Source organism: Leucoraja erinacea, chromosome 12, assembly GCF_028641065.1.
Source record: "Leucoraja erinacea ecotype New England chromosome 12, Leri_hhj_1, whole genome shotgun sequence".
NCBI lineage: Eukaryota > Metazoa > Chordata > Chondrichthyes > Rajiformes > Rajidae > Leucoraja > Leucoraja erinaceus.
This window is the reverse complement of record NC_073388.1, coordinates 7005447-7029093: the sequence shown is the minus strand read 5'-3', so window position 1 is coordinate 7029093 and position 23647 is coordinate 7005447. Positions and strand designations below refer to the sequence as shown.

The following is a 23647-nucleotide window of genomic DNA, read 5'->3' as shown; positions in this document are numbered from 1 at the left end:
ATAGTTTTATCTTAATCCAATAAAAGTTCACTTTTTCCACTCCAGATTTGCTGCTTCTGAATGCTTCACACTGGCTCTTCAGCTAACACGATTCAGATTCAATTTTGTTGCGGGATGTTATGACAAAAGGTGTTGAATTAAAGTCACGTTACTTAATTAGAGGCTAGAGGGTTTTAACTGCAGGGATGAGAGATTGGGTAGACTTGGGATTGTTTTTTTCAGGAGCATCTCTGGAGAGAAGGAATGGGTGACGTTTCGGGTCAAGACACTTCTTCAGAATGGTTTCCTCTGGAACAGCAGATGTTGAGGGGAGGCAACTCCCTGCTACCTTCAGGTAGAAGGTACAGGAGCCTGAAGACTGCAACGACCAGGTTCAGGAGTAGCTACTTCCCCACAGCCATCAGTCTATTAAACCTGGCTCGGACAAAACTCTGAACATTAATAGCCCATTATCTGTTATTTTCACTTTATCAGTTTATTTATTCATGTGTGTAACATAGAAACATAGAAAATAGGTGCAGGAGTAGGCCATTCGGCCCTTCGAGCCTGCACCGCCATTCAATATGATCATGGCTGATCATCCAACTCAGTATCCTGTACCTGCCTTCTCTCCATACCCCCTGATCCCTTTAGCCACAAGGGCCACATCTAACCCTCTTAAATATAGCATTGTATATGTTTAATATAATGGTATATGATAAATGGTATATTAAATATAGCAGTGTATATATTTATATTATGGTATATGGACACACTGATCTGTTTTGTAGTCAATGTCTACTATGTTCTGTTGTGCTGAAGCAAAGCAAGAATTTCAGTCCTATCAGGGACACATGACAATAAACTCTCTTGAACTTGATAGAAGTGTGTAAAATTATGAGAGGCAAAGATAGGAAAGACAAGTCAGAAGATAGACACAAAATACTGGAGTAACTCAGTGAAGGTAGACAAAAATGCTGGAGAAACTCAGCGGGTGAGGCAGCATCTGTGGAGCGAAGGAATGGGCGAGGTTTCGGGTCGAGACCCTTCTTCAGACTGATGAGGGGATGGGGGGGGGGGCGGGAAGAAGAAAGGAAGAGGTGGAGAGGTGGGCTGTGGGAGAGGTGAGAAGGGGAGGGAAAAGAGGGAGAAAGCAAGTTCTGGAGTAACTCAGCGGGTCAGGCAGCATCTCTGGAGAGAAGGGACGGGTGATGTTTCACGACAAGACCCAAAACGACGTTCACTCCTTCTCTCCAGAGATGCTGCCCTGTCCTGCTGAGTTACTCCAGCACTTTGTGTCTATCTTGCGTGTAAACCAACATCTGCAGTTCCCTGTATAAGACAATCTGTTCGCTTGGAGATGTGCAGCACTAGAGGGTGAGAGGGGGAAAGTTTAATGGAGATGTGCGGGGGAAGGTTTTTTTTTTTGGTGGTGGTGGAGGCAGATTAAGAGGCTTTTAGATAGGCACATGGAAGTGCAGGGAATAGAGGGATATGGATCACATGCAGGCAGATGAGACCAGTTTAATGGCATCATGTTCGGCACAAACATTATGGGGTGAAGGGCCTGTTCCTGTGCTGTACTGTTCCACATTCTATGTACTTAAGGGGAAATTTACTGCAGAAATCCTGAGGTCAAGTTCCTTTGTTCAATAGTGAGCACCGTTCACCTTGCGCTCTGACCCAGGATCCAGGCTAACAGATCTTCCATATCTTTCCAAAACTGAGCTACGGAACGAAACTGGACCTGCTCCGTCCGAGCAGAGAATGGTTCTGTCAAATGAACTTGATCCAAAAAGGTCACGGTCGGCCGAGAGTTCCAGGAGGTGCCTCGTGTGACTAACTGCGAGTGATCTACGCTCCCACCCACATTGCTTTGAACAAATACACACACGGCCAGAGGAAGAATATCTTTCCAAAATCAAAGTGGACACACCTGTTACTGTGGAAGAACGTCAAACAATCCCACCCGCTGTTGGCAGAAGAAATGTTTACCGGGTCGGCCATTTGGCAGTGGCTTTGAGGCAGGTCACTGATGGGGGGGAGATCGGAGAGGGGCCAAATAGAGGGAGCGGAGGTCACGGGGGGGTGGGGGGTAATTTTTTAACAGTTTCACTGGGGCCACAGTTTGAGAATAAGGGGTAAGCCATTTAGAATGGAGACGAGGAAACACTTTTTCTCACAGAGAGTGGTGAATCTGTTGAATTCTCTGCCTCAGAGGGCGGTGGAGGCCGGTTCTCTGGATACTTTCAAGAGAGAGCTAGGTAGGGCTCTTAAAGATAGCGGAGTCGGGGGATATGGGGAGAAGGCAGGAATGGGATACTGATTGGGGATGATCAGCCATGATCACATTATAAACCATATAACAATTACAGCACGGAAACAGGCCATCTCGGCCCTTCTGGTCCGTGCCGAACATTGAATGGCGGTGCTGTTTCACGGTACATGTATAGTGACAATAAATGGCATATCGCTATCGCTGGCTGGAAGGGCCGAATGGCCTACTCCTGCACCTATTGTCTATTGTCTATTAACATCTTTGCAAACTGGCTACGTGTAAAGCAGCACAAAACACTTGGGAAATTTGATCAACTCAGGCTACAGTTCTTCATGATCACCCCTCCCCCCCCCCCTCCCCCTCCCCCTCCCCCCCCCCCCCCCCTTACTTCTCACTTTAATAAGAGAATGAGGACGTGGTGTTTAAACACAAGCTGCTAGAGGAACCAGGCAGGTCAGATCAGGCAGCATCTCTGGAGAACGTGGAAAGGTGACGTTTCGGGTCAGGATCCTTCGATCGGTCCTGACCTCAAGACGTCTCCATGAGTCTCGTTTCCACCCAACAAACAGCCTGGTTCCTTCACCATTGTAACTTTTTTTGCTTATCTTTCATTCACTGTTCTTTATCTCCCTACATCATTGTCGATGTCTCTCTCGTTTTCCCGTTCCCCGTGACTTTCAGTCCGAAGAAGGGTCTCGTCCCGAAACGTCACCCATTCCTTCTGTCTGGAGAAGCCGCCTGTCCCGCTGAGCTGCTCCAGCATTTTGTGTCTATCTTCGGATGAAACCAGCATCTGCAGTTCCTTCCGAAACAGTGACTCCAGCACAGTGTCTGCCGTTGGTGTAAACCAGCAACTGCTGTTCTTTATTTGTTGACTTAATTAAGTTTTGTTGCAAATCTGTTTGATTATGAATCATGAATTTATGAAATATAGACAAAAATGGTGGGGAAACTCAGCGGGTGCAGCAGCATCTATGGGGCCAAGGAAATAGGCAACGTTTCGGGCCGAAACCCAAGGGGTTTCGGCCCGAAACGTTGCCTATTTCCTTGGCTCCATAGATGCTGCTGCACCCAGCTGAGCTACTCCAGCATTTTTGTGTACCTTCGATTTTTCCAGCATCTGCATTTCCTTCTTAAAGAATTTATGAAATGTCCATTTACTATGATCAAGATGATTTAACATTAAACACTTTAATTAACTCCATCCAAAAGCTCACACATATATATTTAAAAAAAAACCCAACAGCACTTTGTGAGTGCCTGTAGTTCTGTTGATAGAGCTTAATGTGCTCTCTTCCCCATCCCACCCCCAACTACCAAGCTGAGCTCTGGGGGTGGCACGATGGCGCAGCGGTAGAGATTCGAGTACCATCCTGACTACGGGTGCTGTCTGCCCGGAATTTGTACAATAGACAATAGACAATAGGTGAAGGAGTAGGCCATTCGGCCCTTCAAGCCAGCACCGTCATTCACTGTGATCATGGCAGATCATCCACAATCAGTACCCCGTTCCTGCCTTCTCCCCATATCCCTTGACTTCGCTATTTTTAAGAGCCCTATCTAACTCTATCTTGAAAACATCCAGAGTATTGGGCCTCCACTGCCTTCCGAGGCACAGAATTCCACAGATTCACAACTCTCTGGGTAAAAACGTTTTTCCTCATCTCCGTTCTAAATGGCCTACCCCTTATCCTTAAACTGTGGCCCCTGGTTCTGGACTCTCCCAACATCAGGAACATGTTTCCTGCCTCTAACATGTCCAAACCTTTAATAATCTTATATGTTTATTATACGTTCTGAATTGTTTTCTCCCGGTGCTACAGTTTCCTCCCACACTCCAAAGATTTTTCCTTCGCTCCATAGATGCTGCCTCACCTGCCGAGTTTCTCCAGCATTTTTGTCTACCTCCAAAGATGTGCTGGTTTTGTAGGCTAATTGGCTGCTGTAAAGGGTAAATTGTGCCTAGCGTGCGTAGGATAATGTTAGTGTGCGGGGATCGCTGGTCGGCGCGGATTTGGTGGGCCGAAGGGCCTGTTTCCGCGCTATATCTCTAAAGTAAACTAAACTCTCACTGATCCTTGTAATATAATTAATGCTGTTAGGGAAAGATAGATCAGCCATGATTGAATTTCGGAGTAGACTTGATGGGCCGAATGGCCTAATTCTGCCCCTAAAGCATGAACTCGCATTCAGGGGAAAGAATTTCTAATTTTCAGTGAACTGAAAGAAATCACCAGAATTAGTAACTTATCTGGAGAGGAGCATTAACCTAATGTGTGTTTGTTCACTGGGCCCTTTAGTCATGTTAAGGTTCTGCTAATCCAGCAGATGAGTCATGTTGATCATTTCATTATTTACCTCCCTGCAGCATGTGGTAACACCGACCTTTATCCTCCAGGGAAAGTGTGGTTTAGTTTTAGGTTAGAGATTTTAGTTTTTGAGATACAGTGTGGAATCAGGCCCCCAGGCCCACTATGTCCACGCCCACCAACGATGATCCGTACGCTAGTTCTATTCGACACGCAACGGACAATTTACCGAAGACAAACAACCTACAAACCTGTACGTCTTTGGAGTGTGGGAGAAAACCGGGGAAAACCCACGCAGGTCACGGGGAGAACGTGCAAACACGGTACAGACAGCATCCGTAGTCAGGACGAACCCTTGTCGCTGGCGCTGTGAGGCAGCAACTCTACCGCTGCACCACCGATACAGCATGGAAACAGGCCCTTCAGCCCACTGAATCCATCGAGTGCCCGTTCACACTGTTCCTATGTGATCCCGCATTCCCTGCACACCAGGAGCAATTGACAGGGGCCGATTAATCTACAAACCCGCCTGACTTTGGGATGTGGGAGGAAAGCGGAGCACCCGGAGGAAACCCACGCGGTCACGGGGAGAACGTGCAAACTCTGTGCAGACAGCACCCGTAGTCAGGATCGAACCGGATCTCTGGCGCTGTAAGGCAGCAACTCTACCGCTGTGCCTCTGTAACTTAATCTTGTTACTTCCTTACCCTCTCCCCTGACATCAGTCTGAGCAAGGGTCTCGACCCGAAACGTCACCCATTCCTTCTCTCTAGTTACTCCAGCATTTTGCGCCTACCTTCATCTACCCAGTTCAATGTCAAAAACAATAGAAACCAATCAGTAAAGGTCATTCGCCATTTAAGCAGATTCACATATTAAAGCAACAGGATTTGAGTATAGGAGCAAGGAGGTTCTACTGCAGTTGTACAGGGTCTTGGTGAGACCACACCTGGAGTGTTGCGTACAGTTTTGGTCTCCAAATCTGAGGAAAGACATTCTTGCCATAGAGGGAGTACAGAGAAGGTTCACCAGACTGATTCCTGGAATGTCAGGCCTTTCATATGAAGAAAGACTGGATAGACTTGGCTTGTACTCACTAGAATTTAGAAGATTGAGGGGGGGATCTTATAGAAACTTACAAAATTCTTAAGGGGTTGGATAGGCTAGATGCGGGAAGATTGTTCCCGATGTTGGGGAAGTCCAGAACAAGGGGTCACAGTTTAAGGATAAGGGGGAAAATCCTTTAGGACCGGATGAGAAAAACATTTTTCACACAGAGAGTGGTGAATCTCTGGAACTCTCTTCCACAGAAGGTAGTTGAGGCCAGTTCATTGGCTATATTTAAGAGGGAGTTAGATGTGGCCCTTGTGGTTAAAGGGATCAGGGGGGTATGGAGAGAAGGCAGGTACGGGATACTGAGTTGGATGATCAGCCATGATCATATTGAATGGCGGTGCAGGCTCGAAGGGCCGAATGGCCTACTCCTGCACCCATTTTCTATGTTTCTATGTAAAACATGTTTAATGTCTTCCCATTCAGTATGTAAGTTGTAACCAGTCTGATTAAAGTCGCACAATGTCATTTACAATCTTATATAGAAGTTATGTTATGACTGAAAAAGGGTCTTGACCCAAAACGTCACCCATCCTTTCTCTCCAGAGTTGTTCCCCGACCCGCAGTGTTACTCCAGCACTTTGTGTCTATCATCATTAAACACAAGGTCGACCTCACTTGTATCAGCTAGTCACTATCCTCCACTGTTTATTGATGGCAATCATCTTTCCAAGCTCGCTATCATCTCTTTAGTTTACTGTTATCTCTCCGTGGCAGGAATGTAAAACAAAAGTCACCAAAGTTTATTTAGAGTAAATGCAAAACGACTTTCCCATTGCCCTGATGCTTCTGAAACCAAATAGAGTCAGGGGCAGCTAGGCCCAGAAAATAAAGTGTGTAGGAAGGAACTGCAGATGCTGGTTCATACTGAAGATAGGACACAAAATGCTGGAGTAATTCAGCGGGACAGGCAGCATCTCTGGGCAGAAGGAATGGGTGACGTATTGGGTGGGAAGACATCTTCAGACTCTGGCAGTTTGAAGAAGGGTCCCAACCAGAAACATCACCCATTGCTTCTCGTGTTGCCATCTGTCCTGTATTAGCCGGGACATTCCCGTTTTTTGGGCTAAATTAGTTTGTATCGGAAGGGACCTTCCTTGTCCAGTATTTGACCGCTACTACTCGTGACAGTCGGGTCGGAGCGCCGCGTCCGGCCCCGCCTCACCCATCCTGACGTAGTGCAGCCCATGGAGTGCAGCAGCAGCGCCTCGCCAGTGGCCCCGTCGGTCGCCAGCTGTCAGACCTTCGGCCTTTTGCTTACCGCCGACACCACCACCGCCCCTCCTTCTCGTGGCCGATCATCGGGTCATGAGTTGGACTTTGCGCGCGACATCGCGCGGCCCGGGCCAAAACTCCTCAGCTGACTCGTGTGTGGTCCAGCACCTGGGTCCAACTCATCATTCACCCAGCCACGGGCAAGTCGGTCAACAAATTGCCGTCGGGAATTTGTCACGTATTTTGACCCTTATTTTGGGAATGAGAAAGTTGGCAACCCTAATTCCAGAGATGCTGCCTGTCCCGCTGAGTTACTCCAGCAGTTTGCATTCATCTTCCCCAGAAAATAAAGGTTTACTGACCTCCAAGTTTAGACATCCTTGTTTATGGGGGGTTTCCAAAAACATACACCTTGTACCTTACACGTGTTTGATTTATGGAGTTTTGTAATAACGCGCTTACTTAATTAATACCAAAAACTTTACGCTTGGCAGCCTAGTCACGTGTGATTCATGATAACAGTACCATTCAATGTTCAATTCACACGTGCTACAGATACAAATGCTGGTGGGTGTATGGAACGAGGGCCAGAGGAGGTAGTTGAGGCTGGGGCTATCACAACTTTTTAAAAACATATGTCAAGATACATGGATAGATCAGGTTTGGAGGGATGTCGGCCAAATGCAGCTAGGTGGGACTAGTGCAGATGTGACATGTTGGTCAGCATGGGCTAATTGGGCCGAAGGGCCTGTTTCCACGCTGTATGACTTCAGATGATTACCAGTGTGACTGTGTTCCACAAAACCGACACATCAGGGATAAACAGCAGGAGAGGCCACCCACAGACAGTGTCTCTGTCAGGGGGTCGGGCTCTTTACGGTTATAGACGCATAAGTCCCGACAAGAAGCATTCTTTATATCTTGCCAACAAGTAACCACTCGCATTTGTCTGGTGTAAGAAGGAATCCTTGTCAAAGTCAACACCGACCTACATTAACCTCAAGATAGAGCGGCTCAGTGGGAGAGTTGCTGCCTCACAGCTTCATAGACCCGGGTTCGATCCTGACCACGGTCGCTGTCTGTACGGAGTTTGCCCGTTGTCCCTGTGACCTGCGTGTGCTCTCTGGGTGCTCCAGTTTCCTCCCACACACTACAAACGCATAGAGGTTTGTAGGTTAATTTGGGTTTGGTGTAAATTATAAACTGTACTTAGTGTGTGTAGGATAGTGTTAGCGTGCGGGGATCGCTGGTCGGCGTGGACTCGGAGGGCCGAAGGGCCTGTTTTCGCACTGTATCTCTAAACTAAACTAAAACGTTGAGATTCATCGAGTCATGCAGCGTGGAAACGGGCCCTTCGGCCCACGTGAAAGTAAGAAGCCTCACTATAGTTTCGTCTGCCCTTGAACACTAATGTGGAATTTGGGGATTTCCTCACACTTAAAGCCCAGACTGCAGAGAAATCCTGCAACACTCAACCACACCTTGTTAAGCTGCATTTTCCCCTCAGTCACGATAACAACAGTCAAAACACTGCTGGGTGCGGCCAGGGTGATGTGAATTGATTGGTAATACAAACTCTAAATAGAGATGAAAGAGCAATCAAGACAGGCAGAGAATGCTGGAGTAACTCAGCGGGACACCAGGCTCATGGAGCGGAACAGGCAGCATCTCTGGAGAGAAGGAATGGGTGACGTTTCGGGTCGAGACCCTTCTTCAGATATTCAAGGAACAATGGATGGTTTGACATATTGCATCGTTACATTAAACAAAAACCATGGACACTAATCCTGAAACATGTTTCAATCTGCTCCTTAAAGTAAAGTCATGAATGACAAACTTGAAAAATATGATATTCCTGAACCCCTCCTAACCATGAATAAGATCATGTCATTGCAAATAAGTCTTTTTCCACATCATGCGTTTTACACATCACAAAACTGTGGTAATAAAGTACTGGAGTAACTCAGCGGGTCAGGCAGCATCTCTGGCGAACATGGGTAGGTGACGTTTTGGACCAGGACCCTTGACTAGTCTCAGGAAGGGTCACAACCTGAAAAGTCGGCTGTTCATGTTTACCAGGGATGCTGCCTGGCTCGCTGAGTTTTAGTTTCAGGGATACAGCCTGGAAACAGGTCCTTCGGCACACCGAGTCCACATTGACCTACAATCATCCTTACACTAGATCTATACCACACACCAGTAATTCAGATTCAATTTAATTGGCATTGTCAGTGTACAGTACAGAGACAACGAAATGCATTGTCAGTAACAATTTACAGAAGCCAATTTATCTACAAACCTGGACATCTTTGGAGTGTGAGAAGAAATCAGAGCAGCTGGAGAAAACCCATTTGGTCACATGAAGAACGTGCAGACTCCGTACAGACAGCACCCGCAGTAGGGATCGAACCGGGGTCCCTGGCGCTGTGAGGCAGCAACTCTACCGCTGTGCCAGCTGGCAGCCCAGCAAACGGAGTTACACCAGCATTTTGTGCCCTTCTTTGTAAACAAGCACCGATAGTTCCTTGTTTCTACAAACTGCCCTAATACATTTGTTTTTAATAAGAAAATCAAACTCAGGGAAATACCGTATTTCCCGGCAATGAAGACGCCATTTTTCACCCTAAAATAAGGCCCGAAAATTTGCCTGCGTCTTGTAGGCCGAAGGCTAGTTCCGTGGCACCCAGGCGACCTGGTTGTCACAGCCAGACCTGGGGCAAGCGAGCCGACCTGGGCGCTATATGTTTATATATGTTTCTTATTAAAACATATAAAATTATAAAAGGACTGGACAAGCTAGATGCAGGAATAATGTTCCCAATGTTGGGCGAGTCCAGAACCAGGGCCCACGGTCTTAGAATAAAGGGGAGGCCATTTAAGACTGAGGTGATGAAAACAGAGATTTTAATGTTTTTGTGAATTTGTGGAATTCCCTGCTGCACAGAGGGGGAGTGGGAGGCCAAATCACTGGAATGGATTTGAAGAGAGGGTTAGATACAGCTCTGGGGGTACCCTGGTGGAAAATGACGAGAGGTTATGGGGAAAAAAGCAGGCCTGCAAATGGTTGTTTGTTGATTGGGGACGATCAAAAAGGATCACTCTCTCCCCCCCCTGCCCTCCTCTCGAAGGGCCGAGTGGCCACCCCTCCTGCCCTCCCCCTCTTGTCTATGTTTCTAGAGCCAGTCCTGGGGACACGAGGGATCTAGGAACTGCAGCCAGCCCTGGGGCACGCGGGTGATCTGGAAACCCCTGGACTAAACCAAACCCTTGATCCTGTCCCGCCAGCCTTTTTCCAAAATGTAATAACTCAAAATGGGGGTGCCCCTTCGACGCAGAGACTTCTTCATTGCCGGGAAACACGGTACATCTTTTAAATAATAATACTTTTGGCTTCTCTCCAAACTGTTAATTTCTAATGGGCCCACATCCTTCCACAGGAACCAATCTTACTGTACTGTCTAAGGACTGCAGCTAATGAGAACCTCTGGTTGCCAGCTAGTTAGCATGCAACAAAAGCTTTTCACTGCACCCGGTACATGTGACAATAAACTCAAGCTCGACTCAAAGCATCTCCGGAGAGATTAGACAGGCTGCATTTCTGGTCAGGACCCTTAATCCATCGATCATTGATGAGTCAGTTTCTTCCCCGCTGTGATCAGGCAGCTGAACCGTCCTATCACAACTAGAGAGTGGTCCTGAAATTTTCTCTACCGAATTGATGGCTATCTGAGATCAGACTTTGTGTTTAAGAAGGAACTGCTGATGCTGGAAAATCGAAGGTACACAAAATTGCTGGAGAAACTCAGCGGGTGCAGCAGCATCTATGGAGCAGTCTGAAGAAGGGTTTCGGCCCAAAACGTTGCCTATTTCCTTCGCTCCATAGATGCTGCTGCACCCGCTGAATTTCTCCAGCATTTTAGTGTACCCGAGATCAGACTTTACCTTGCACTAAGTGTTATTCTCTTATCATGCATCTGTACACTGTAAATGGCTCGATTGTAATCATGTGTTGTCCCTCCGCTGACTGGTTAGCACGCAACAAAGGCTTTTCACGGTACCTCGGTACACGTGACAATAAACTAAAGAAGAAGGGTCCCGATGCGAAATGTCATCTGCCTGTTCCCTCCACAGATCCTGCCTGGCCGGCTGAGTTGCTCCAGCACTTTGTGCTTTGAGTCCCGACCTGACCTGCCAAAGGTGACATGGATTTACAGCCTGACCCAACTTGTTCAGCAGAAACTGAAATAGTTAGCATTTAGTATTTAGCATTTCAATGCATTTAAATACAACCAGCAAGACTCTTAAACACGTGTAAAAAGGAACTGCAAATGTGTGCTGATTTGACCGCTGAAGCTATTATCAGCCTCCAGCGTAGCTATTCCCAGGGTGGGGATAGCATTTCAGAGTTCTCGAGTTTCAGGCCCTCGAGTCCTGGCAACATCCGTGATCAATCTCTACGCTCTTTCCAGCTTAATGGCATCTTTCCTCTAACATAGAGCCCGGGATTGAAACTGCAAATCTCTCTGTGTGGGAAGGAACTGGTTTAAACCGAAGATAGACACAAAATGGGGGCGCAACTCAGCGGGACAGGCAGCATCTCTGGAGAGAAGGAATGGGTGACGGTTCGGGCCGAAACCCTTCGTCAGACTGCTCCATAGATGCTGCTGCACCCGCTGAGTTTCTCCAGCAATTTTGTGTACCTTCGATTTCCCAGCATCTGCAGTTCCTTCTTAAACACAAAGTCTGATCTCAGATAGCCATCACCCGTTCCTTCTCTCCAGAGATGCTGCCTGCCCCGCTGAGTAACTCCAGTTGCAAATCTCTCTGATGGTTAATGTTTAAATGAAGACGGCACAACGAGAGGGAACAATTAGTAGCCCGTGGGCGGCAAGATGGCGCAGCGGTAGAGTTGCTGCCTCACGATGACAAAGATCCGGAATCACTCATGACCACGGGTGCTGTCCCAAGGGCCAAGATACAAGGAGAGTGAATTACCAGAGGTCATAGCCTCAGAATAAAAGGATGTTCCTTTAGGAAAATGATGAAGAGGGATTCCTTTAGTCAGAGGCTGGTGAATCTGTGGAATTCACTGCCGCAAAAAGCTGTGGAGGCCAAGTCCAGAAAAACATTTTTTTTCACACAGAGTGGTGAATATCTGGAATTTTCTGCCACAGAAGGTAGTTGAGGCCACAGTTCATTGGCTATATTTAAGAGGGAGTTAGATGTGACCCCTGTGGCTAAAGGGATCAGGGGGTATGGAGAGAAGGCAGGTACAGGATACTGAGTTGGATGATCAGCCATGATCATATTGAATGGCGAATGGTGCAGGCTCGAAGGGCCGAATGGCCTCTACTCCTGCACCTAATTTCTATGTTTCTATGTTTCTAAGGCAATGGATATTTTTAAGGCCGAGATAGATAGATTCTTGATTAGTACGGATGTCAGGAGTTATGGGGAGAAGGCAAGAGAAGGGGGTTTGGAGGGAGAGGTTGATCAGCCATGATTGAATGGCGGAGTAGACTTCATGGGTTGAAAGGCTTTAATCTTCTCCTAGCGCTTAGGAACTTATGCAGGAACTGCTGGTGCTAGCTTAGAAGATAAAGACTCAAAGTGCTGGAGGAACCCGGCAGGTCAGGCAGCATCCCTGGAGAACATGGGTAGGTGACGTTTCGGGTTGGGACTCTTTCTTACACACAACCTGAAACCCCACCTATCCATGCTCTCCAGAGAGGCTGCCTGACCCGCTGGGTTACTCCAGCAATTTGTGTCTTTTTTTTTTGTAAACCAGCATCTGCAGTTCCTTGTTTCTACCTAGGGGCAGCACAAGGCCTAGCAGGTATTAGTTTGCTTGGACCATTGCCATGTCCTTCAGCCCGTTATCATCTACAGTCTTAAGGGCGGTCCAGAACCAATATGTCGCCTTTCCCTGGTAGACAAAAGTGCTGGAGAAACTCAGCGGGTGGGGCAGCATCTATGGAGCGAAGGAAATAGGCAACATTTCGGGTTGAAACCCTTCTTCAGACTGATGTAGGGCAGGAAGAAGAAAGGAAAAAGGAAGAGGAGGAGCCCGAGGGCTGAGGGAGAGCTGAGAAGGGGAGGAGACAGCAAGGGCTACCGGAAATTGAAGAATTCAACGTTTATGCCGCTAGGGTGCAGACTGCCCAAGCGGAATACGAGGTGCTGCTCCTCCAATTTCCATCTCATGTCGCCTATCCATGTCCTCCGGTGATGCTGCCTGACTCGCTGAGTTACTCCACCACTTTGTGTTTTACTTATTCCAGCATCTGCAGTTCCTTGTGTTTTCCTCACCCATTGACCACCCCCACCTGCCTTTCCTGACCCTCCCGCACTAGCCGATGGGATCAGAGCTTATAGTGTATTCCATTGAATCAAAGTCCATGATTGATGAAGAAGATTTTTCTTCTTCAACACAGAAAGAATTCATTCTTCAGCTCCGCGCCGGTCAAGTTCAGTTCATTGCCACGTGTACCAAGGCTCAGTGAAAAACATTTCTCGCGTGCTATCCAGCCAGCGGAAAGTTCATATTAGTTATAGGAGCAGAATTAGGCCATTCGACCCATCAAGCCATTGAATCATGGCTGACCTATCTCTCCCTCCTAACCCCTACCTTCTCCCCATAACTCTCGACACCCGTACTGATCGAGAATCTAAGTATCTCTGCCTTAAGAATATCCATGGACTTGGCCTCCACAGCATTTCTGTGGCAGTGAATTCCACATTAATTCACAGGACAGCATTCAGGAGATGTGGTTTTATAATAGGATTTAAAACATGCGGGACTATAGAAAATCCCAGGTTAGATCGTTAGTTTAGTTTTGAGAGACAGCACGGAAGCAGGTCGTTCGGCTCACTGAGTCCGTACTGACCAGCGATCCCTGCGCATCAACAGTGTCTACACGGACTTGGGACAAAATCCCGGAGAAAAACCCACGCCGGTCAAGCACAAGGACATACTCCCCCCCCCCCCCCCCAATACAGTTTCCAATCCCCCCAACACTCCGAATATCTGACCCCCCCGAAATTTGCACTGCTACCCATAGTCATTATTTTGTGATCGAACTAACCATTTCTTTGTCTCTGTACTTGTACGCTGTGAAGTTTGACAGAATATGACAACTAGTCTACGAACCCAGCTCTGTGCCAAGACAGCAATCTCGGTGCCAGAATCTCGGCCAGAAAATGGAGGTAGAGAGGTGATGGTTGATGACACAGCCTTTATTTTTTACAGCATAAACAAGGTGCCACAGGAGGTAGTTGTGGCAGGGCCTATTGCAATGTTTAAAAAGCAATTAAGACAGGTACATGGATAGGACAGGTTTAGAGGAACTTGGGCCAAATGCAGGCTGGTGGGACCAGTGTGGATGGGACATGTTGGCCGGTGTGGACAAGCTGGGCCGAAGGGCCTGTTTCCACACTGTATCACTCCATGACTCTAAAAGACCCAGGCTCTAGAAAGATATCTGAAACTTGTGCAAGGTGGTAGGTACGATGGAACGATTTTCACGGGGAGGAGAATTGGAGCGAAAGGAATTTGAGGGAATTTTTCCCCAAAAACCTGAACAGCAAGTTCAGATCCTGAATATAGAGACAATAGATGCAGGAGTAGGCCATTCAGCCCTTCAAGCCCGCGCCACCATTCAATGTGATCATGGCAGATCATCCACAATCAGCATCCCGTTCCTGCCTTCTCCCCATATCCCCTGACTCCGCTATCTTTCAGAGCCCTATCTAGCTCTCTCTTGAAAGTATCCAGAGAACAGGCCTCCACCGCCCTCTGAGGCAGAGAATTCCACAGACTCACAACTCTCTGTGTTTCCTCATCTCTGTTCGAAATGGCTTACCCCTTATTCTGAAACTGTGGCCCCTGGTTCTGGACTCCCCCAACATCGGGAACATGTTTCCTGCCTCTAGCGTGTCCAAACCCTTAATAATCGTATATGTTTCAATAAGATACCCTCTCATCCTTTTAAACTCCAGAGTGTACAAGCACTGCCGCTCCATTCTCTTAGAATATACTGCCTGGAAGTGTGTTGGAAGGTTCAATAATAGCTCACAAAGGAATTTCCCAAATGTGGTCTTCACAGCTCATTAGAGAAACCCCACAGAGGAATGCAGCAAAGATTTAATCAACAGACCCCCACACACAACAACTAATCAATCTCTTTCTTCCTTGGCCATGATCAAGTTCAGGAGTCGGGAGAACTGGTCTTGGAGGAAAGCACCAAATTATACAAAGGAGTCCATCCAAAGAGGATGAAGAAGGGACTCGACCCGAGACGTCACCCGTTCCTTCTCTCCAGAGATGCTGCCTGTCCCGCTGAGTTACTCCAGCATTTTGCGTCTGCCTTCCAAAGAGGAGTTCATCAGCAGAGGAGGAATCCAAAGGGCGGCACGGTGGTGCAGCGCCAGGAGCCTGGGTTCGATCCCAACTACGGGTGCTGTCCGTACGGAGTTTGCACGTTCTCTCCGTGACCTGCGTGGCTTTTCACCAGGAGCTCCGGTTTCCTCCCACACGTGCAGGTTTGTACGTTAATTGGCTTCGGTAAAATTTGTAAATTGTCCCTAGAGTGTGTGTAGGATCGTGTTTCTGTGCGGCAGGGGTTCCCAACCCTTTTGGTCCCGTTTGCCCCTGGCAACTTTAATAGCACGTAACAATGTTATTTCACTTATTTATGAACAACTAATGATGAGCAGATACCCACTGGTATACCAGAACCAAACACAGTCAGTCAATGATAAAAAAATATGTACAAATCCAGCATCAACAAATTTACCTACTGGGTAGACAAAACTTATCCCCTGGGGGTAGATTTATCCCAGGTTGGGTACCCTTGCTGTACGGGGCGATTGCTGGTCGGTGTGGACCTGGTGGGCCCAAGGGCCAGATTCTCTATCTCTAAGCCCGACACGACCCACCAGCTTCTGGGCATCCCTCCCATCTTGATTGTACAAAGTGCAGAAGGGGCCTCTCAAATTCTCAAATTGTCCGCCTACTCACCCTGTTTGCTGTTTACTCACCCTCCCAGTCGATCTATGAATTACAACCAGAAATAGTCTCCTCAAGTCAGATCCTCCATTCAATACAATCAAGGGAGCTCTGACTCCCAACTACTTAGACTAGCGTTTCTCAACCTTGTTACCCTTGCGGAACCATTGAAATAATTTCCATGTCTCGGGAAACCCCTACATAAAAATGATCAGATATCTTTATTAATCTCTTCCCTTCTCCTTCATAAACTTAATGTTCACAAGGAAAACATAATATATATTTTTTGATTGAAAAAAATAACTTACATTTTTCTCAAGTTTATTGGCAATGCAAAAATAAAAAAAACTGAAATCAAACTGCTTGTTCAAATATGAAATTAAACACAAAAATTACTTAAAAATGCATTTACATATGATTAAAGGTAGACATAAAATGCTGGAATAACTCGAGGCAGCAGGTGAGGCAGCATCTGTGGAGAGAAGGAATGGGTGACATTTCTGGTCGAGACACTTCTTCAGACTGATGTCGGGAGGGGACCTAATTTTTTTTTAAAATAATAATATTTCTCTCGGAGCCTCCTAGCAACCGTTTGCAGAACCCGAGCATTCCAGGGAACCCCAGTTGAGTAACGCTGGCTTAGACACTGAATGCTGGAGTAACTCAGCGGGACAGGCAGCATCTCTGAGGGGAAGGAATGGGTGACCCTTCGGGCCGCAACCCTGTTGCCCCGATCAGGGGAAGGACATTATTGCCATAGAGGGAGTGCAGAGAAGGTTCACCAGACTGATTCCTGGGATGTCAGGACTGTCTTATGAAGAAAGACTGGATAGACTTGGTTTATACTCTCTAGAATTTAGGAGATTGAGGGGGGATCTTATAGAAACTTACAAAATTCTTAAGGGGTTGGACAGGCTAGATGCAGGAAGATTGTTCCCGATGTTGGGGAAGTCCAGGACAAGGGGTCACAGCTTAAGGATAATGGGGAAATCCTTTAAAACCGAGATGAGGAGAACTTTTTTCACACAGAGAGTGGTGAATCTCTGGAACTCTCTGCCACAGAGGGTAGTTGAGGCCACAGTTCATTGGCTATATTTAAGAGGGAGTTAGATGTGGACCTTGTGGCCAAGGGGATCAGAGGGTATGGAGAGAAGGCAGGTACGGGATACTGAGTTGGATGATCAGCCTTGATCATATTGAATGGCGGTGCAGGCTCGAAGGGCCGAATGGCCTACTCCTGCACCTAATTTCTATGTTTCTATGTTTCTATCAGACCCGAAACGTCACCCATTCCCTCTCTCCAGATGTGCTGCCCAAGTTACTCCAGCATTTTGAGTCTATCTTCGGTTTCAGCTAACATCTGCAGTTCCTTCCCACATATACCTCCAAACTGCTTGGTTTTAGTTTAGAGATACAGCACGGAAACAGGCTCTTCGGCCCACCGAGTCCACACCGACCAGCGATCCCCGCAAATGAACCTACAAACCTGCAGATCTTTGGAGCGTGGGAGGAAACCGAAGATCCCGAAGTAAACCCACGCGGTCACGGGGAGAACGTGCAAACTCTGTACAGACAGCACCCATATTCTGGATCAACCCGGGTCTCTGGAGCTGCAAGTGCTGCAAGGCAACAACTCCACCACTGCGCCACCGTGCCGCTGTACATTCATGGCTTTCCCCACTAACCTCTCACCACCCACGTGCGCATCCACCCAATCCAAGATGGCTCCCGACACAGGCGACTCTTTGTGTGCAGGTCACACAAGTGGATCAACAATCACGCATCACAATCGCTCCACTCCTTTTCAACCTCTACTCCAACAGCGGCATTTCATCCTTTATCTGTGACCTGTACACCGTGGATGGCTCGATTGTAGTAACCACGTATTGGCTTTCCGCTGACTGGTTAGCACGCAACAAAGGCTTTTCACTGCACCTCGGTACACGTGACAATCAGCTGAACTAAACTCTCCCTGTTGCCAAACATTTCAACTCCCCCTCCCACTCCCACACTGACCTTTCTGTCCTGGGCCTCCTCCATTGTCAGAGTGAGACCCCAGCGCAAATTTGAGGACCAGCACCTCATATTTTGCTTGGGCAGCTTGCACCCCAGCAGCATGAATATTGATTTCTCTAACTTCAAGTAACCTCTGGCATTCCCTCTCTCTCCGTGACTACCCTCGATCATCCTGCTAGTTTCACTGTTCGTATCCCTTCGTAATCACCTCTTCCACAGCCAACAATGCACCATTGTGGGCTCCACCTTCCCTTGGTCATCTGTGCCGGCTCTGATACCTTCTGTACCATTTCATACCTCTGGTTCTCCTTTCCCATGGCTCTCAGTCTGAAGAAGGGTCTCGGCCCAAAACGTCACCTCTTCCTTTTCTCCAGAGATGCTGCCTGACCCGCCGTGTTATGGGTCTGTCCCACTTGGCGATTTTTTTAGGCAACTGCCGGCAACTGTCATAGTCGTAGCAGGCCGCCGAATAACCGGCGGCAACCTGCGCCATCCTGGCGACAACCTACGACAGCACCTACGTCAGGAGAAGTCAAGCAACGCTTATTGGCGTCAAACCCACTGTTGCCGAAAATTGTTCAACATGTTGAAAATTCATCTGCGACCAGAAAGACGCTACGACTTTTTGCGCGACTGAGGAGACGACGCCCGGCGACAACCAGCGAACATGCGGTGACAACCCAGTCGCCTGTAGTTGCCTAAAAACTTGCCTAAGTGGGACAGCCCCACCACTCCAGCATTCGAACTAAACTAAATATTGCTGGCCCTTCGGGGTGCCGGTTCCACATTGACCGCGACAATCACCTCCGAAACTCAATGGAAAACCTGCACAAGCTTAAGATTCCCATTGGAATTAGAAGAAGTCATCCTTGATCCTAGTGGACCAGGGATTCCGAGACCTACTCTCCCACGCTCACTTCAAGCGGTTTTGATGTAGGTTTCCATTTATCATTGTCGCATGTACCAGAGAGCAGGCCTGATCTACCACCCACCACATCGGGGGACCATCCGACTATCTTTCATTGGACTTTACTGGCTTTACCTTGCACTAAACGTTATTCCCTTATCATATATCTGCACACTGTGAATGGCTCGATTGTAATCATGTATTGTTTTTCCGCTGACTGGTTAGCACGCAACAAACATTTTCACTGTACGTCAGTACCAGTGACAATAAACCAAACTGAAATTGAAATGCGTTGAGGTACAGTGAAATGCTATGCAAACATAAATCCCAACAGTTCAAACTCAAGCACATTCGATAAAAGCAACAGCATAATGACGCAGCATTAACAAATGTCAACATTAGAAAACAAAATGCTGGAGCAACTCGACAAAGTCAGGCAGCATCTCTGGAGAATGTGCATGGGTGTATTTCAGGTCAAGACCCTTCTTTAGACAGGAGCCTCTGAACCTCCTCCTAGGTGTCCAGAACCATAACTGGGGGCAGTGCATGAACAGATTCTTCAACCCATAATGTATGGGATGAACATGATGCCAGCTAAACTAATCGGGTGGCAAGGTGGCGCAGCAGTAGAGTTGCTGCCTTACAGCGCCAGAGACCCGGGTTCGATCCTATCTACGGGTGCTGTCTGTACAGAGTTTGTACGTTCTCCCCGTGACCTGCGTGGGTTTTCTCCGAGATCTTTGATTTCTCCCTCACCTCAAAGGCGTATAACTTTGTATGTGAATTGGCAGTGTATAAATGTAGAATTGTCCCTAGTGTGTGTGTGGTAGTGTTAATGTGCGGGGATCGCTGGTCGGTGTGGCCTGTTTCTTCCGCGCTGTATCTCGAAACTAAACCTTTCTGCCTGTACATGATCCGTATCCCTCCATTCCCTGCAACTCATGTGCCTATCCAAAAGCCTCCTACACACGACTAATGTGGTTGCCTCCACCACCATCCCTGGAAGCACATTCCAGGCACTCACCACTCTCTGTGTAAACAAATCTTTGCACCGAACATCTCCTATAACCTTTCGCCCAACCCACCCATGGCTCTGCTGTCTAGTATTCCATCGTTTCCACCCTGGGGAGATATTCTGACTGTGTACACTATCAACCCTCTCTATTTTATAAACCTCTATCAGGTCTCCCCTCAGTCTCTGACACTCCAATGAAAACAAGCCAAGTTCGTCCAACCTCTCCTTATAGCCTTTGCAGGTCCGCCACTGGTTATCCAGTACCCTTGGCTCCGGAGTCTTTCAGGATCTTCTGTTTTGCCGGACCAGCAGAGGTCACGGCCTCCGAGAGGAGTCCAACGGTGCTGGAACGTTCCACCTAGGCTGTCGAGGGGCCGAGATGCACTCTGGTAATTTTGTCCGGATGAAAGGAGGTGCCGGGCCACCAGTTGCCGGAAAATCGGTGGTGAACCTGTAAACATGGACAATAGGTGCAGGAGTAGGCCATTCGGCCCTTCGAGCCAGCACCGCCATTCAATATGATCATGGCTGATCATCCCCAATCAGTTCCCCATTCCTGATTTTTCCCTCACATCCCTTGATTCCGTTAGCCAGGCAGAGCTGAATCAAACTCTCTTGAAAACATCCAGTGAATTGGCCTCGGATAGACACAAAAAGCTGGAATAACTCAGCGGGACAGGCAGCCATTCCTTCTCCCTGGAGAAAAGGAAGGTGACGTTTCATAGAAACATAGAAATTAGGTGCAGGAGTAGGCCATTCGGCCCTTCGAGCCTGCACCGCCATTCAATATGATCATGGCTGATCATCCAACTCAGTATCCCGTACCTGCCTTCTCTCCATACCCCCTGATCCCCTTAGCCACAAGGGCCACATCTAACTCCCTCTTTCGGGTCAAGACCCTTCTTTATACTGGTGAGGGATAAGGGAAACAAGAGGTCTTCTGTGGCAGGGAATTCCACAGATTCACAACTCTCTGGGTGAAAAGGTTTGTCCTCATCTCAGTCCTAAATGGCCTTCCCCTCATTCTTGAACTGTGACCCCTGGTTCTGGACACCCCCAACATGGGGAGCATTTCCCCCTGCATCTAGCCTGTATTTCCATATCCATTACAGGTTACTATCCCATCACACTGGGCTCAATCCCACAGGCAATTTTCATAACATAATCCGATCCTGGCAATAAAAACAACGCGATGCCAATGCGCCCATGGCACTGGGCAGCACAGCGTCACAACCAGTAAACACCCTGCCTCGCAGCGCCTGAGATCCGGGTTCGATCCTGACCTCGGCTGCTGTCTGGGTGCAGTTTGTCCTTTTCACCCTATAACTGGGGGGTTCTTTGAGCGCCCCAGTTTCCACCCACATCCCAAATAGGTGCGGCTTGTAGTCTAAACTTAAATTGCCGGTAAATTGGGAGCAGTGTGGGGGGGCGGTGAGTGAATGCAGGATGAATGGGTTTAAGGAGGGATGAGATAGACCAGCCGTGATTGAGTGGCGGAGTAGACTTGATGGGCCGAATGGCATAAGTCAATTCTGCTCCCATCACTCACGAACGGATGATTGCGATGGCCGGCACCGACTGGATGGGCCGAACAGCCGTGTTGTTTCACGTTGGTTTCTCTGAAATCCCGCTGCAATTTCAGCGCGGGTTCAAGACTCGAGTTGCGGACTTTTTTTAAAAACTGCATTCGTTTTTAATTTTTTAAATAATAATAATAAGAACCCCAGTCGCTGACTCTGCCGCTAGAGCAAAGGCTTTTCCCCGAGCCACACGTATTCTTCCTTACCTGCGACTCTGCTCCGTCCCTTCCCCCGGCTACATGGCAGGGGCTCCAGAACAAAGAGCCGGCGCCAACAACACAGAGAACATCAAGATAATATGCCTCCCACTGTAAAACCCCAGCCAACCTGCCACTTGCCGGCGACTAACACGCCGGCCAACCTTGGGCTTGGAGCTTACCTGTGGAACCTCTCTGGAAGGTGGGAGGGAATTAGCACACGAAGCCAGTCAGCCAACCTCGGACAAAGTCGAGAAGCAGGAACAAGAAATGCTCTCGCTCAGATACAGACACACACACACACAGTCTTCTCCTCTCCTCTCCAGCAAGATCACAGCATTCCTGGTAAGTGCATCTTCTCCAGTCGCGATCTCTTCTCTCACCTCCGCGGGTAAATTCACAGTTAAAACAAAACTGCACCCTCTCCCTCGCTTCACCTTACTCCTCTTTGGTGCAAGGAGAGGGAGTGAGTGAAGGGGGAATAAGGAGAGGAACTGACGTTTCGGTAGGCGGGCAGAGACTAGCGCTGGGAACCTGTTCGTCAACCAGGCAACCCTGGAGTATTGATTGAAATATATGTTTTAAAAAAAAGTATCGATAATCATGGAAACTGGCCATTGTTAGCTGTGGGCTAGGCGAAAACCAGTTATAGACAATGAGACTCAACAAGACGACTTTGAAGCTTGTGGGGTGGGGGAGGGATGGAGAGAGAAGGGGGGATGGAGAGAGCAAGGGTTACTTGAAGTTAGAGAAATCAATATTCATCACCACTGGACAGACACAAAATGCTGGAGCAATTCTCTGGGGAGAAGGAATGGGTGACATTTCCGGTCGAGACCCTTCTTCAGACTGAGAGTCAGGGGAAAGGGAAACAAGAGATATAGACCAGACTGATTCCTGGGATGTCAGGACTTTCATATGAAGAAAGACTGGATAGACTCGGCTTGTACTCGCTAGAATTTAGAAGATTGAGGGGGGATCTTATAGAAACTTACAAAATTCTTAAATGGTTGGACAGGCTAGATGCAGGAAGATTGTTCCCGATGTTGGGGAAGTCCAGAACAAGGGCTCACAGTTTAAGGGTAAGCGGGAAATCTTTTAGGACCGAGATGAGAAAAACATTTTTCACACAGAGAGTGGTGAATCTGTGGAATTCTCTGCCACAGAAGATAGTTGAGGCCACAGTTCATTGACTATATTTAAGAGGGAGTTAGATGTGGCCCTTGTGGCTAAAGGGATCAGGGGGTATGGAGAGAAGGCAGGTACAGGATACTGAGTTGGATGATCAGCCATGATCGTATTGAATGGCGGTGCAGGCTCGAAGGGCCGAATGGCCTACTCCTGCACCTATTTTCTATGTTTCAATGACAGTGGTGTAGAGAGAAATAGAACAGATGAATGAAAGATATGCACAAAAAAGTAACGATGATAAAGGAACCAGGCCATTGTTAGCTGTTGGCTGGGTGAAAACGAGTTCTAGACAATGAGACTCAACAAGACGATTTTGAAACTGGTACGACTTGGGTGGTGGAGAGATGGAGAGAGGAGGAGATGCAAGTGTTAGTTGAAGATAGATAAATCAAAATTCATACTGCCAGGTTGTGTGCTGCATTCATTTGTTGCTTGCCTTACAGCGCATGAGGCCAGGGTTCAATCTCGATTACGGGTGCTGTCTGTACGGAGTTTGTACGTTCTCCCCGTGACTGCTTGGGTTTTCTCCACGACCTTCTGTTCCCTCTCATGCTCCAAAGATGTACATGTTTGTCGGTTAATTGGCTTTGGTATAAATTGTCCCTGGTGTGTGTAGGGCAGTGTTAAAAGGTGGGGATCGAATTTACAGTATCTGGGACTTCAATAATTCAGCTACGAGTTGTGGCTGCTCCTCCCAACCCAACCCAATAGACACAAAGTGTTGGAGTAACTCGTAGTGTAGGAAGGAACGGTAGATGCTGGTTTCCAAGTTCTAGCAGCAGAATTAGGCCATTCGGCCCATCAAGTCTACTCTGCTATTCAATCATGGCTGATCTATCT

At 47.8% G+C, this 23647-nt stretch overlaps 1 protein-coding gene across 2 annotated transcripts in view; it reads right to left on the bottom strand.

Moving 5' to 3' along the window:
* The window catches only part of lnx2b (ligand of numb-protein X 2b), a 70883-nt gene extending 48763 nt beyond the window's left edge, over positions 1–22120 (bottom strand). The window contains exon 1 of one of the 2 annotated variants that reach the window (XM_055643542.1): positions 21799–22120. The gene's annotated coding sequence lies outside the window, so the exon portion shown is untranslated. Of the gene's footprint in view, positions 1–21625; positions 21747–21798 lie in introns of those variants that run through there. The other variant, XM_055643543.1, reaches the window with a different exon arrangement.
* Between the last annotated feature and the right edge of the window lie 1527 nt (positions 22121–23647).